Consider the following 14,862-nt stretch of genomic DNA (forward strand, 5'->3'; position numbering starts at 1 on the left):
CTTATATATTTAGATTTCATCTCCTACCGTTATAATCAAACCTTTTCCCGATGGCAACACAAAAATTAATATTAACTATACTTTATTCAGTGCATCTTTTTTGTAAGGCACTGTATTAGGTGATGTAATATGTAAAATTATTTGTGTTGATTCTTATAATAACTTTAGAGAGGTTTAGAAATGTTGAGAAAAGTTAAATAGTTTTCCCAGTTAAAAAACAGATGACTCCGGATTCAAATCCAAATCTTTTTGTGTTCTAGAGAAAGGGTTACAGTAATGTACCTTTGAATTTTATACCTACCTTCACACTTACCTATTTTATTCTTTCGAGGCATTGAACACTTTTTATTTACATAGATTATGAAACATCATTTTTTTCCTAGAAATTTAGATCAACTTAAAAAGAATGTAATTTTTGTTAGAAAACCAGTTCAATCATAAGTCTCAGTAAGTAAAATTAATCCAGAAAGATTCTTAGTGTAGTGGAAATTCTTTCCTCAACTCTGTACCTTTTTCAATATCTATAAGATGTTGATGACAGAAATTCTTAAGAAGCAACAATCCATTTTACATATTAATGTGAGAGAGAATGTCCATTTACATGGAGAGTGTCCACTGACTTTGCAAAAATGTTTGTAAGCACATTTACTCTATAATTAAAAAGAAAAATTGAATAAGCTGAAGAGCCTGAAGATATTTCCTCAAATGTGTGAGTTTAATAAACTATGCATGAAACATAAACAAGTTCATGGCTGACCAGTCTAGTAGAATTTTTATCAAACTTTATTTGCATTGCAAAAGTAGATGAGAATAATAAAAATATGATTTAGATTGCCATGGTTCTCTCCATATAGATAGATGGAGATATATATATATATCACTCTATATATCTCATGTATATATATGCATCAGTATTTACTTTCAAATATATATACATATATACAAATAATGCATGTGTGTGTTTATACACTGAAAAGCAACTAGTTCGTCTATTAATTCCACTATTTAACTTTTAAATAATATCAATCCTGTCAAATTATCATTGATACTTATTTTATTCTTAATGAAAATGATTCCACAGCATGGATAAAATAAAATTTACCTTTTAATAATAAAATTTAGTGATTTAGAACTTTCCTGACTTTTCCTCTAGACCTCTGAAGTACGAATGCTTTTTTTTTCTTCTAGTATTCTCAGTTCCTGTTTTTTATTCCTAATTAAAAAAAAAAGAACTAGTCTTTACAATATCATAAAAAAGATCATTCTTTTTAGATTTATGTTCTAGAAATATTAAAAAGACACCCCTAAGGTTAATAAAATTATGCCTCAAGCTCCCAGTCCTCAACTCAAAAGATCTGTAACCTTTCAAAAAAGAGAAGAGAGGAGAGGAGGGGAGGGGAGGGGAGGGGAGGGGAGAGGACAGGAGAAGTGAGGAGAGGAGAGATGAGGAGAGAAGAGAGGAGAGGCCCTCAAACCCACATTCTTTGGAACCACTAACAGAATATCTAGTTGTTAGAGTGGAAATTATAGTGCACACTGAAAACGATGTTATTTGCCACATGAATTGTAAAAAAATCAAAATGACAAAAGAATCCTAGGCTTCTCATCTTCCTTTAAAGATATTTTATTTATGCATGTTTATTAGGAGTTTTACGGCATATGAAAAACACTTCTTAAGCAAGGCAGAAGTTTACGTAGTTGAACATAAGATGACCCAGTGTCCCAAAGGACATAATCCAATGCAGATCAACTGCACAATTAAGGGTAGAAGAGGTATTGTAAGAAAGAAATTTACTTGAGGATTTTAAACAAGGAACATCGGAAATATCTGGCTTACATTTTAATTGCAGTTCCATGAAGGTTTGGTAATGGAGAGTTAGTCCAACGAGAAATCAATTTAAAATATGAGATTTTATTTAATTTTGTAGAAAGAAATAATAAGTGATATACTTATAGTATATTAGCAAAGCCAGCGAGTTTTGGAGGGCTACTGCCAATAGAAAAATAGTGGATAAAAGTTTTATAGAATGAATAATCACACAAGTAAATAAATATGTTGAAAGAAAATGCACTAACATATTAGCCTCACTAAGGATTGACTACTTCGTTATTATATTAGTTAAAACGTAGGCTGTTATTCCTTGATTCTGTATTATTTTAGTACCTCTGTATTATGTCTGAAGCTAATAAAAGATCTTAAATTTGAAAAAGAGTGGGACATAAAATATTTGTACCTTTGCCAATTTAGGGTTAACTGGATCAATCCTGAATTATTTGATTTGCCATCTACATTGATCGAAGTAAGCAAATAATTGTCATTTTTCCATTTCATTTTGTATCTCATAAATTAAGTTGGTAAGAAATTTGAGCCTTTTTGAAAATGAACTTACATGTGGGGCAGAGTCAACGTTCTATTATCTATATGTTGCACTTTTTATTTGTATGTTGCACAAATATTAATTCAATAAATACTTAAAAGCTAAATAAATGGATCAGTGAATGTTCATTACTCAAGCTAAAGTCTTGATGAAGAGTGTATAATGCAGTATCTAAAAGGGTGAGCTTTGGAGTTGGGCAAATATGAATTCTCATTCTAGCTCTACCACCTATTTGACCTGGGAAAGTTGCTCAAATTCTCTCGACCAGGGGTCCCCAACCCCTGGTTCTCAGTCCAGTACCAGTCAGAGGCCTGTTAAGAACTGGGCCACACAGCAGGAGGTGAGCGGCAGGTAAGAGAGTGAAGCTTCACCTGTTTTTGCAGCTGCTTCCCAGTCGCCTCAGCACCACCTCAGATCATCAGGCATTAGTATGTTAACCATGAGGAAGCTGAGATTAGTGACTTGTCTGAAGATACAGATGGAAGCTGAGATTAGTGACTTGTCCGAAGATACAGATTAGTGACTTGTCTGAAGATACGGTCTGGCTTCCCAAATACTAACCTTATTTTTTGGCCTCTCTGCCACAAGTAGACTAGCATATGGGTGTGTGTGTGTGTGTGTGTGTGTGTGTGTGTGTGTGTGTGTGTGTTGTGGTATGCATATATGTGTATGCAAGAGTTAAAAGAATAGGTCAGGTGTGAGTGAGCAAGTGTGTTTTGGGAGATGAAAAGTGAAGAGGAAGGGAATAAAGAAGAATAAACAATCTGACCTTATAATAGAGATGCTAAATATAATCTGATGATATAGGGGACATTGCAGAAAGAACTTGAGATGGGCAAAGCAGTTAATAAGCTTGAGTTTTATTCCTGTTCCCCAGGCAGCTGAGAATTGTGTATCTTTGAGAATGTTATTGAACTTTGACTTTAAGTTTTCTGAGCAATGGAATACAGATAAAAATGTCTGCCTCTTGGTTTGTTGTGAGGATCAAATGTTATCACATGTGTTAAACACCTGGCACAATGCATGTTAATGTTCATTGTCCTTCATTTTGCAACCTATCACACCAGGCAGAGTGATCCTTTAATATCCTTGATTAAACGACTTTAAGTCAAACTCTCACTGTAGCTTGAATGTCGTTTTAAAATAACTGCTTAAAATAATTTATAATCAACACTCCTTACCTAAAAGCATTGATTTTTACCAGGCTGGACAAGGAGAGGCAACAGGATTTATTGTTGATGTGCATAGAAAACCCAAGGTTGTAATCTTCACAAATTGTCTCAAATCATGAACACCCAGGTTGAGTGCAATTTTTGGCAATTCAGCCTTAGATTTCCCACCATGTGTAGAAAGAGGTAAACAAGAAAATTTATCACAGTGGCTCGTATTTGCCTAATTCTTATTTCAGGGTGCTTTTTTTGTCCATTTTAACTTAAATATTTTTAAAATGCTACTTCAGTTTTTTTGTGTACTCATTCATCAACATTCTGCACTGATTAAAAGCACTGGAGAAATCAATTAAATAGTTCCCAGCTATCAAATGTTAATGAGAGAGTAATGTAGCAGATTTAAACATAGTTTTAAATCAAAAACTATATAATGTATGTCTAACAGTTGGTTTGAGCTCAGCACTAATGAGGCCACAGTCAGGTACTTAATTCCTTTATGGCCAGTTATTTTTGCTGTGTTCCATAGCTGCTGGCAGCATCCATGACCCCTGTCCGCTATCTTGGCTATGTGTATCATTGATCATTAAGGAATCTGGGTTGGAAGATGAGGAAGAACCAGCAAAAACCAATATTCACCGTAGGGAGAGCAACTCAAGGGAAAAACAATCCTGTTAACCAGCAGTTCATTTGTCCATGAAGATTTTCCTTCACTGTAATCAGACTTCTGGCCACTATCGCAATTCTCAGCTTTCAACTTAGTATAATTCATGGGGTAATGGTAAGGGCATTGAGAGAAAAAATCATGTTCTTGACTTGACTTTGGGCCTAAATAACACTGAATACATTATATAGTTTGTCTTTAAAACTATGTTTAAGTCTGCTACATTACTCTCTCATTAACATTACACTAATCTGGATCTCAGTTTCCACCTCTATAAGATAACAGGATTAAACTAGATGATCTCTAGCTTCTCTAAAATGATTTCATGAATATATTTTAAATTATTTGGAATGGGAAGTGTTGTCTAACATAAAATACTATTATATTCCTTTTCAAACTATAGAAGGCAGTCTTGTAAGATGGCCTTTAATGAATTCTGCTATATTAGTCAAGGTACTGTAGAGAAACAGGACTAATAGGATGTGGATAGACAGAGAGAGAAATTTGAGGAATTGGCTCATGTGATTATGGAGGCTGGCAAGTCTGAAATTTACAGGGTGTACAATCAGTCTGAAGAGCCAGGGAGTTGCTGATGCTGTAACTAGAGTCCAAAGGTAGTCACAGGATGGAATTCCTCTTCTTTAGGGGACTACAGTCTTTTTGTTTTAAGACCTTCAACTGATTTGATGAGACCACCCACATTATGAAGGATAATCTTTATTAAAAGTCTACTAATTTAAATGTTAATCTCATCTAAAAAATTCCTTCACAGTGACTTCTAGGCTGATGTTTGGCCAAAAATTTGGAGACTATAAAATTTAGCAAAGGTGACGGGAAGTGACTTCCATAATTAAGCTACAAAAGATTGTGACTTCTGTCTTGCTAGCAGACTCTCCACTGCCCTCCTGTCTTGAACATTATGATAAAGCAAGAGCCCATCTAGATAGGACCATGTGGCAAGGAACTGAGAGCAGTTTTCAGCCAACAACCAGTAAGGAACGGGGGCCTTCATTTCAATAGTCCTCAAAAAACTGAATTCTACAAACAAGCACTGAGTAAGCTTGGAAGATCATTTCCCTAGCTAAGCCTTTGGATAAGACCTCAGACCTTTCAAACAACTTGATTGCTACCTTGTGAGAGACCATGAAATAGAAGACCCATCTGAGTTATGCCCATATTTTTAACCCACAGTAACTGTGAGATAATAAATGTGTATTGATTTAAGGCTACATTTTAGAGTTATTTATTGCACCTCAATAGATAATTAATACAGGAACTAATATTAGTTTGATGAGCTATGGATTGACTTATTTGCAGATAACCAAATCCATGCTAGCTAATTTTAGCAGAAAGGAATATACTACAGATTAAAGAGAGCTCAGAATTGTTGAGAGGCTGAAGACAGATACTCTAGCAGTAATTACTCTGGGAAGCACACTGCAAAACTTGCTGCCTAAGAGAGCTGCTGCTTCTGCCACAGTCAGCAGGTGGACAAATCAAGAAGCAGCCATCAGAGCAGTAGGTTCCAGAACCACTCTGTCTCTGCTGAGATTTGTTACATTTAAAAACCAATGCCCACAGCTTGTCTTTTCTCCTATCTTAGTGGATTTTGTATTGGTGTCATAAGTTGGTGTATGTGATGCATAGGACCTAAACCACACATGCTATTCTAGTAACAAAGGAAATCCATCTTTTCTTTCTTTTTCCTTTCTTTCTTTTTTTCTTGTTTTTTTTTTTTTTTTTTTTGAAAACATCGCAAAGCAAGGCGACCCTTGGTTGACCTCACAGATTGCAAGGACCTCGTCAGTTTACAATCCCTTCTTTTTTTATTTTTTATGCCTACAGAACCTGGTCTTCCCAGGTGGTCTCCCATCCAAGTACTAACCAGGCTCGACCCTGCTTAGCTTCTGAAATCAGACAAGATCGGGCTTGTTCAGGAGAGCATGGCCGTAAATTGATTTTTCTTTTCTTTCTTTCTTTCTTTCTTTCTTTCTTTCTTTCTTTCTTTCTTTCTTTCTTTCTTTCTTTCTTTCTTTTCAACAGCATTCTTGCCACAGGGCCTTTGCATCTGCTGTTTACTTTGCCTGGAATGAATGACCGAATGATCAAGACTTAATCCTTCACTTCAAGTTGCTCACAGTCCAGTCGGGAAGGCAGACACATTAACAGACTTTCCTTTAGGTTCTAGTTTTTTTGCCTATAAAATGAAGGGGCTCATCTGCCTTCCTTCTCTCTCTCTCCCCTCTCCCTCCCTTCTTCCCTCCCTTTCTTCCTATCCTCCTTCTTTTCTCCTTATCTCTTCTTTCTCTTCTTCCTCCTTCTTCTATACATTGATTTTTAGGATAAATGAATGACAGATGTCAACTACATCAACGAATATGTATACCCAAAATATCTAGAGAGTAACATAAATAATTAAATGCTATATTATAAATATTAAGCCCAAATTCTGTAAGAATTCTCAGAAAAAAATTTAAAAAATATATACAACGTGGTTGTCAAGAACACAAAATTTGGGGGTCAAACAAACACTATAAAAACCTCGGCTTTGAAATTTACCAGTTATATGATCTTGGAAAAGTTCCTTAAACTCTTCATACCCTGTTTCTTCTCCTGTAAAATGAGGAAACTGTTTGCTAGTCTTATTCATTGTTTGAGAACATTGTTTGAGAACAATGTGATGAACATTATTAGTATAGTGACTAACACAAAGTAAATGATCTATAATAGGTGTCATCTCTAAGAATATAACTGTGGTTTGTGGTTTAGCAGTGCAACTTCCATGAAGAAGGTGAGAGCTGGGCTCCAAAAGGAAGAACTAGAGTTAAAATTAGTGAAAGGGAGGTGGTTTAGACATTATCATTGCACACAGTCCTAGCATCTTTCACAATGGGCCTTAAAAATCTCTTAGAGCCACGTGTGTTATAAATAGATGAATAGACACATTGAAATGTGACATGTCGTCTTAGAATAGATGACTCGTGGAGAAGTCAAGGTAGGTGACTCCCAGGTTAGTACTCTCTAACCGCTCAACTGCATTTCTTACTTGCCTCCAAACTATTAAAATTGGGATTTTTTTTTCCTTCTGTCTCCATATTAGGATCAGCATCGATATAGTTATTAATAATATAGAAACTCTGGGAAGGAAACGAGATTAAGAATGGCATCCCATCAGCGAGGTCTTCATCAAATTGTGAACAAGAGGAGTCAGTGTCAGAACCATGCATGTAATCATTTTCTTAATTTCTAGAGTGTAAAATGACTCATAACAAGCTGACTTATGTTAAAACAAAATGAAATCAATAGATTAAGGTTAATTATGCCCGACTCTCTTTTTTATTTCTTAAACTTATGATGCAATTACTAATTGAATCTAATTAAAGCCATAGTTATCTCTTTAATCATGTTTTAAATGGAAAGCTATAAAACAAACAAATAAAAAACCATTCTCATTTTAATTTTCTCTTAAACGCTTTGTTGTTCTTATTTACTTTGGATTCAAATATTGTAGATAAGAAACCATGGATTGTTTCTACTGGAAGAGATTTTAAAGCTTTTGCTCATCAACCTTCATTCTATAAATGTAGAGACCTAGGTTCTAAGAGGGTTCTTGGATCCCGCCCAGTTTAGTAGCAGACCTGAGAAAGCAAGCCAGGTTCTGGAAGTGCCAGTTCAGTGTTTTTCCATTGTAGGGATGGAGTTTGATATTTTTACTCATTTTATTTCCTATCATACTTCTTGCGAGTTTGTTTGGCTTGCCCAAGTTCCTTTAGTGACTGTGAAGATTAAATAAGATAATGATAGAAGTATCAGGAAAGATAAAACTTAATAAACATTTGTTGTCCTTTCACTTTCTAAAACCTTGTGTAAATATAATTTCATAAGTCACAATGCACGTAAAGATATTTTAAAAAGCTCTCTATTTCAAGAAATCTGAAAGAGAATCTTTTTGAAAAGGAAGAATCTTTTATAATTCAAGTAGCTATCCCCCAGATAACTTGTTTTGCCATCTTGGATATTTATAGTGTTGTGAGAGGAGTTTGTTAGTTCAGGATTGATAGAAAACTCACTTAGCACAACCATAGACAAATGGCAAAGTTCCATGCAATTTACTAGCTCTATCCCTGATGGATTAGATATGATACCTTTGTCTTCTCCAGGTACTACAGGCTATACGATCTGCCCTGGGATGATGAGCCATGTGGGGATGCCAAACACTACCTGCTTCTCTTGGGGAAACCAGAATTCATTAGCTGTTCAGGAGTTGGACAGGCTGGCAAGAAATTCTACTTTTCCCATCAGGATGAGCTGACGTTGCTTTTTCTTCTTTGCTGCATTCTCATGGGGAGGATAAAATTTGTTTTCCCTGAGAACCATAATATTATTATAGTAATATACTGGGGTGGGAGGGTGCTCCAAGGTACAGACTGTCATCCAAATTCAATGATTCCTGAAGTAGCCACTTTTAATTAAATGAGCTGTCGTAAATTACTGGGCATTCTTCGATGATAATGATGGCATCCACAAAATGATTAACACCTTTAAAACATATCAATGTGCTGTATATATACTTGTCTTCAAATAACACTAAATTATTAATATTAGTGCTTTGATAAGGGTGTGCTTTCTGAGTTATTTGTTTAATAGTGGAATATAGTAGTATATTTTCTCTGAATTTTAATGACCACTCTCCCTTCTGGCCAATAATGCTCGTTTGTGAGGTCTCTGATCTAGATGACAGGTGGTTTCTGCATCTGGGCAGTCAAGTATAGAAGTACTATTGTGTACTAATTAAGACATCAGGCATAAAATCTCAGTGTTACCACTTACTAGTTATGCGACCTCAGGCAAGAATCTTGACTGTTCTGTGCCTCACTTTACTCATCTGTAAATTGAGAATGATTATAATTATCAACCTCACAGGATTGTTGTAAGGATTCGATTATTTACTACATGTAAGGCATTAGAACTGTTTGATAATACATGAATGTTCTGCCATTATTATTGTGCAAATATGTTCGATCAAGAAATTAAAAAAGCAATAAGATTTAAAGTCTTGTCTTCTTAGCAACTTGCTTTAATCTACTGGACTTAGTCTGGCTAAACTTACTAATACTCCTGTTTGCTGTGTGATCTATTTGATAACCTAGGAGATTTCTTGATGGGTTTTTTCCCCTACACATTTCTAATCAGGTGTAGAGGCAAGGTAGAAGAGCTCATGTGCGGTGGGACTCTTCTACATGGGTAGTGGCTTGTCACACAAACCTCTTTGTTGAGCACAGAACTGAAAGCTGAGTATGTTTTTTCATCTCTCTGGTGGCTTTGGGTGCACTGTAAATTGAGTCTACTTTATTAACTCTGAAGCATCATAATCATCACTGTTGCGAGATGACTGTTACAAATTTTTTAAAAAATAACTTATATTAACTTCCATTTCTTTTTTGGACATCTGTAGGAAATTAATTAAAGCATAAGAGGCTAAGAAATATCAAAAATAAGCTCATTTGGTTTGGATGTAGCATTCTTGGAATTTTAATATTAGTAAAATGATTTTAGTTATGTAAATGAATAAACTTCATTCTTGCAAGAAAATGAATTGAACAAAATAAATATCGAGTTAACTTATTTTAATGAAAAGTTGTATATGTATGTTTATATTTCTATTCAATTCTTCTCTCAATATCAGAATTATATGTAACTATTATTGAATAAACAATCTAATGAGACATAACATCTACAAGTATCTTCCATGCATTTGGCATCATATAAGCATTTTATAAAGGGTAGCTTATTTAGTCTTTAAAGTTAAGAAAATTATGGGAAACAACAGGATCTTAAGATTAGCAGTCATTGATGGTGGATACCTGAGAGAAGGACCACTCTTTGCATCTAAAACAGTGTCTGGTACATAGTAGATGCTCGATAAATGTTTGCTCAATAAATTGTGTATGTATGAGAGAATAAATTATATAATTTGAAAGGAATATATTAGGATGGAAAAAAAATGGCTAGCATTTAATCAAGGTAAACCACTATACACATAACCCTAGACAAGTCAATTTACACTTGAGGACTCAGTGTATTCATTTCCAAATCAAAGGTCAGATCTCATCAGCTCTGCAGTCTTAAAAATTCACCATGGGATTTACACCATCATTTACTGCCAATCAATTTTCTCTGTTGCAGAAACACCTTTCACATTTCCATTACCTAGGCAACAACATCTCCTGACATAGTCACTTCATTTTTTCTTTTGACTTTGTGATTTGAAAGTAAGATTTAAAAACCAATAAAGCAGGAAACGGGCACATATTAGTTTCAGCCCCAAAGGACAGTTAACTATAACCACTGCATGAGAATAGAAATATGGCATTTGGTATCCAAAATTTCCCTCTTCTTTTAAACAATATCTTCTTTCTTCATTTCTAATTGTTTTTTAATTTGTCCTAATTTGACCTTGTATCATGATTATGTGAAAAGGCTTTGCTCCTAGAGCCTACTCTTATCTACTTGAAAAGTAACACAGATTGGTCATATTCTTTAGTTTTACTGGCCCATTCATAACTTACCTACATTTCATTTTTTATTTTCCTAATAATTGCCAGGAGTTAAAATTAAATTAAACCAAAAACTCCTTAGTGAATGAAAGGTAAGATTAATGATTAGTGCTTGATTTAGGGGATAATGAAATGAAAGCTAACAGGAGCAAGTTTTGCCTGGTATTTATAGCAAGTGTCAAATTAATGGACTAGACAGAATTATTTCATTGACTTTCTTAAATGGTATCTACTTTTTGGAGTTCAGAGTAACATACACACAGAGAGATGTGCTTCTAAAAATTAAGCTATAAATAACTTTTCTTTGATAGTCCCTCTAGGAATAAAGAACCCAGGGTCTCAACTCCAAAGGACATGACAGTCTGCTATGTAAGCAGAAGTCAGAATTTGAAAATAGGTGCTTTGATTCTGGTACAAGCAGTACAAAAAATTACTTGACTAATTCAGTAGTAATCTACAAGTAGGCAACACCCAGGAAATAAACATATTATTCTAATTAAGTAGATGTTGTCCTGTTTGAGTAATCCCTTTCCTTCATATAATCGCATTCAGACAAGCATTTCATGTGCTTGACTCTCTCTACCTTCTTGTAGGAAGCAGGTTGCCTAAAGAGAACTACGTTAACTCTTTTGTCTCAGTAGGGATTAAAAACCAGTTTTAGCTCAAAATCTTTTACAAGGTATTCATCACAAGAAAAGTCTTTAATCTAAGATCCATAAACTTAAGCTGATTCATTAAAAGCAAAAATTGGATGTTCTGCATTCCAGTAAAACAGAACAAAGTAGATCATCTCTAGAGAATGCTGCGACAATGTAAGTCCTAAAAGTAACCAATTTTTATCCATGGCCTTATGAAATCTCTTCAATCTTGGCCCAAATGTCTCCAAACCTCAGCCCAGAAGCTAATTGTATCCCTTTCACTACAATCAGCAAACACAAATATTTAACCAGTTTTGTGTGGGCTCAGCACTTGATTGTATTAATTTAGTCAAGGCTTCACTCACATGAAACAGAAGACTGTGCTTTAATAATATGTTCCCTGCCTCAATTCAAATTCTCAGTTGCACACAAGTTTTGTGAGACATCTGGAATTAATCTTGCTGGTAGCAAAAACAATAAATTACCGATATAAGTTGATGCATGTGTTGCTGCAGATTCGAAGATCCTAGGTAAGGGGTATGAGGCTCGGGCAGTTGGAAGAAAATACGGGAGCTGTAGGCAACTGTGACATAGCTCTTTATTCCAGCAAGGGCACAGCCTACCTCACAGTGTGGCGTCGTCTTTTTATACAGAGGTTAAACAATAGTGACACACTGCCAGAAGTCCACGCTTGTGTACCGGGTACATGGTTACCTAAGTGAAAAGATGTGATTCACTACCACCCGGAAGCTGCTGAAGGTGTCAGGAGGGAGTCTGACTACAGCCATCTTTCTTTCTCCTGACAAAGCAAAAGTATAGTAGACCCTTGAACAATTTGGGTGAAAAATAGGAGTGCAGATCCCTGCACAGTTGAAAATTCACATATAATTTTTGACTCCCCCAAAACTTAACTATAGTAGGCCCTCTGTATCATGGGGGATTCCAGAGCCACGCCCCCAATCCTGTGCAGACACCAAAATCCAAGGATGCTTAATATAAAATGAAGTAGAAAAATGCATAGTCATATCAATGGATTTCCAACCAAGAATGAAATACTGTTTCAACAGTTGGATGAATTCATGTATGAGAAACTCAAGGATACTGTATTTACTGGAAAAAAAATTGCATATAAGTAGACCCACGCAGTTCAAACTGTGTTGTTCACGGGTCAACTGTACTGGGATTTGAATAATTAAAAATACCAAAGATATCTAATGTTTCCCATCTTTCTTATTGCAAATCCATGTTTTGTGCCGTTTAGCTTCTAGACTAGAGACCTTTATTTTCATAGAATCTATTTTAAAGAGTGCAAGCTGCTTAATCCAAAGAGATTTGTGTAATCCCATACAACAAACTAATGAGACTCAGCACATGCACTCTGATTATAGTGACATATTTGGCCCAGACTGCATAGATCATGTGAACATGGAACTTGTTCCTTCCTAGCTAAATTCCAAATATATATGACAGCAAAATGTTACTATAAAGATGGATGGTCATCCTCTTTCCTGATGATCTTCACAAAGCTGGTGTGGCTGCTGATTGTGGTGAAAGGGGCACAATTACTTTCTGGGCTGAGATTTGGAAACTTCTAGACTGAGATTGAAAGAATTTCATAAAAAGACCATAGATAGAGATTCATCATTTTTAGAATACGTAACAACAAAGCATAGAGAATTGAAGGAGCGGTCAGTACAACTTTTAACTCCTCAAGGCTCTAGTAGTATCCCATCCATTTCAGGACTTGGTTCATGACTCCTACTCTCCTGCCTCCTACTAGACACTGTTGTCTGGGTGATCTGCAAGCATTTTAATTTGGCAGAACTTGTTCCTCAAGTTCAGGGACTGCTTGTTTCAGTATATAGGGTTTTCAGTGATGCTCTGCTCATCAGTTCGAAATAGCTAATGCAAATTGTTCTTGAGAATTAAATCTTGGTAAAAACACAATAAAGTTTAGAGAAATAGCTCTCCCAGTTATTACATAGGGAAAAGATGATCCTGGATTTGACAGTGCTCAGACAAATACTATCAACCATTAGGGTAATAACACCAACTTTCTTTTTTTTTTATTTTCATGCACAACTCCTCCTAGCCTTTACATTATGTTTTTCCCTCTCTCTATGAAATATTGGTCTCAATATTCTTTGCTGCATACATTTTTACTATGTCATACAAACCTGTCCAGAACATGGTCTGTTGCCTACTCATACAGAAGTTCAAAAAGCACTTTGTACATCAAGAATATAAATGCTTTTTAAATTAAGGAGTGAATGGATGATAATGAGAGAAACTGAAGAGTTCTTAAAGGTGCCTGGGAGCAGTTCGAGTTCTTCTAAGGATGTGCCGACATGTTCAACATTCAGTTGCCTGATGAATCACAGGTGTATTTCAACAAACTCAGGGGATTGTGACAGGCTATTTTCTATCTTTCTGAAAGGGAGGTACTGTGTAATGTAATTAACATATTCTGCTATTTCTCCCCTTGTTCTTGGTGGGTTGATGGAGGATGGAAAATTGAGATATGAGGATTTAATTGCATATGTTTATTTAAAAGACTTGCTTTATTAACTGGCCAGGGCTCAGAATAAAGTACAAGTCCTAGTTAATAAAGGAAGTATTCTATATTTCTTAACATTACAAAAAAAAAAAGGAGAAAAAAATAAAAATTTGAACCAAGATTTTGTGAAATCTTACTAAAATACAAGAGGGAAACACCAGTCATTTCACTAAGAGAAGGCAAAATGGACTACATTTGGATTATACTTGAAGATGAACTGTACTTGAATTCTTTTTCTGATTTTTTTGAGTTAGTATTATCTTATCTTACTTTTTATTTTATTTTACAGGAAGTTTCTAATTTTGAGAATGTAAAACCAAAAAAGAAGTAAGTCAAATTTACTTTGAAAACATTGTTATCTTCTATAATGTCAAATGGAATATTTTAGTGGTTTTCCTGTCAAAGTGCTTTTTAAAAAATTATCATGTTTAAATCTAGATATGTTTGCTACCATTTACCTATTTATGCTGATATTCAGGAAACCTATGCTGTGACTTTCCTATAGACATGGATGTGAAAATTAAATTTTCAGAGAAAGAAACGTGTTTAAATTAGGCTCAGATTAAAGTGGGAGCCTACTTGAAAACATGTTTCTCTCGGTGACCTATTAATCTTCTGAAGAGTTCTAATCCAAATAAAAATGTGTTTGCAAAGAGATTTGAGTTATTTAGGTCAGGCTTGGCTTTACATTCAGCACATCAAGCTACCAGAGGACATGACACATACGTGTTGCATAAGGTAATGAGATTTTAACTAAGCAGGAAATACGTAGGGACAGCAAGTTGACTTATGAGGAAATTTCCAGATTGGTTGCTGATGATACAGAAGAATGGGTTCCTTACACTCCATAATAGACTGGGACCAAATTGTTAATATATGAAATTCTCTCTGGATGCAGCCTT

At 35.1% G+C, this 14,862-nt stretch overlaps 1 pseudogene; it reads right to left on the bottom strand.

Annotated features, from left to right (window-relative positions):
* Nucleotides 1-6,044: 6,044 nt before the first annotated feature.
* LOC112474496 lies at nucleotides 6,045-6,163 on the bottom strand (annotated as a pseudogene).
* Between the last annotated feature and the right edge of the window lie 8,699 nt (nucleotides 6,164-14,862).

This window comes from Pteropus alecto, unplaced genomic scaffold (genome assembly GCF_000325575.1).
Source record: "Pteropus alecto unplaced genomic scaffold, ASM32557v1 scaffold239, whole genome shotgun sequence".
Classification (NCBI taxonomy): Eukaryota; Metazoa; Chordata; class Mammalia; order Chiroptera; family Pteropodidae; genus Pteropus; species Pteropus alecto.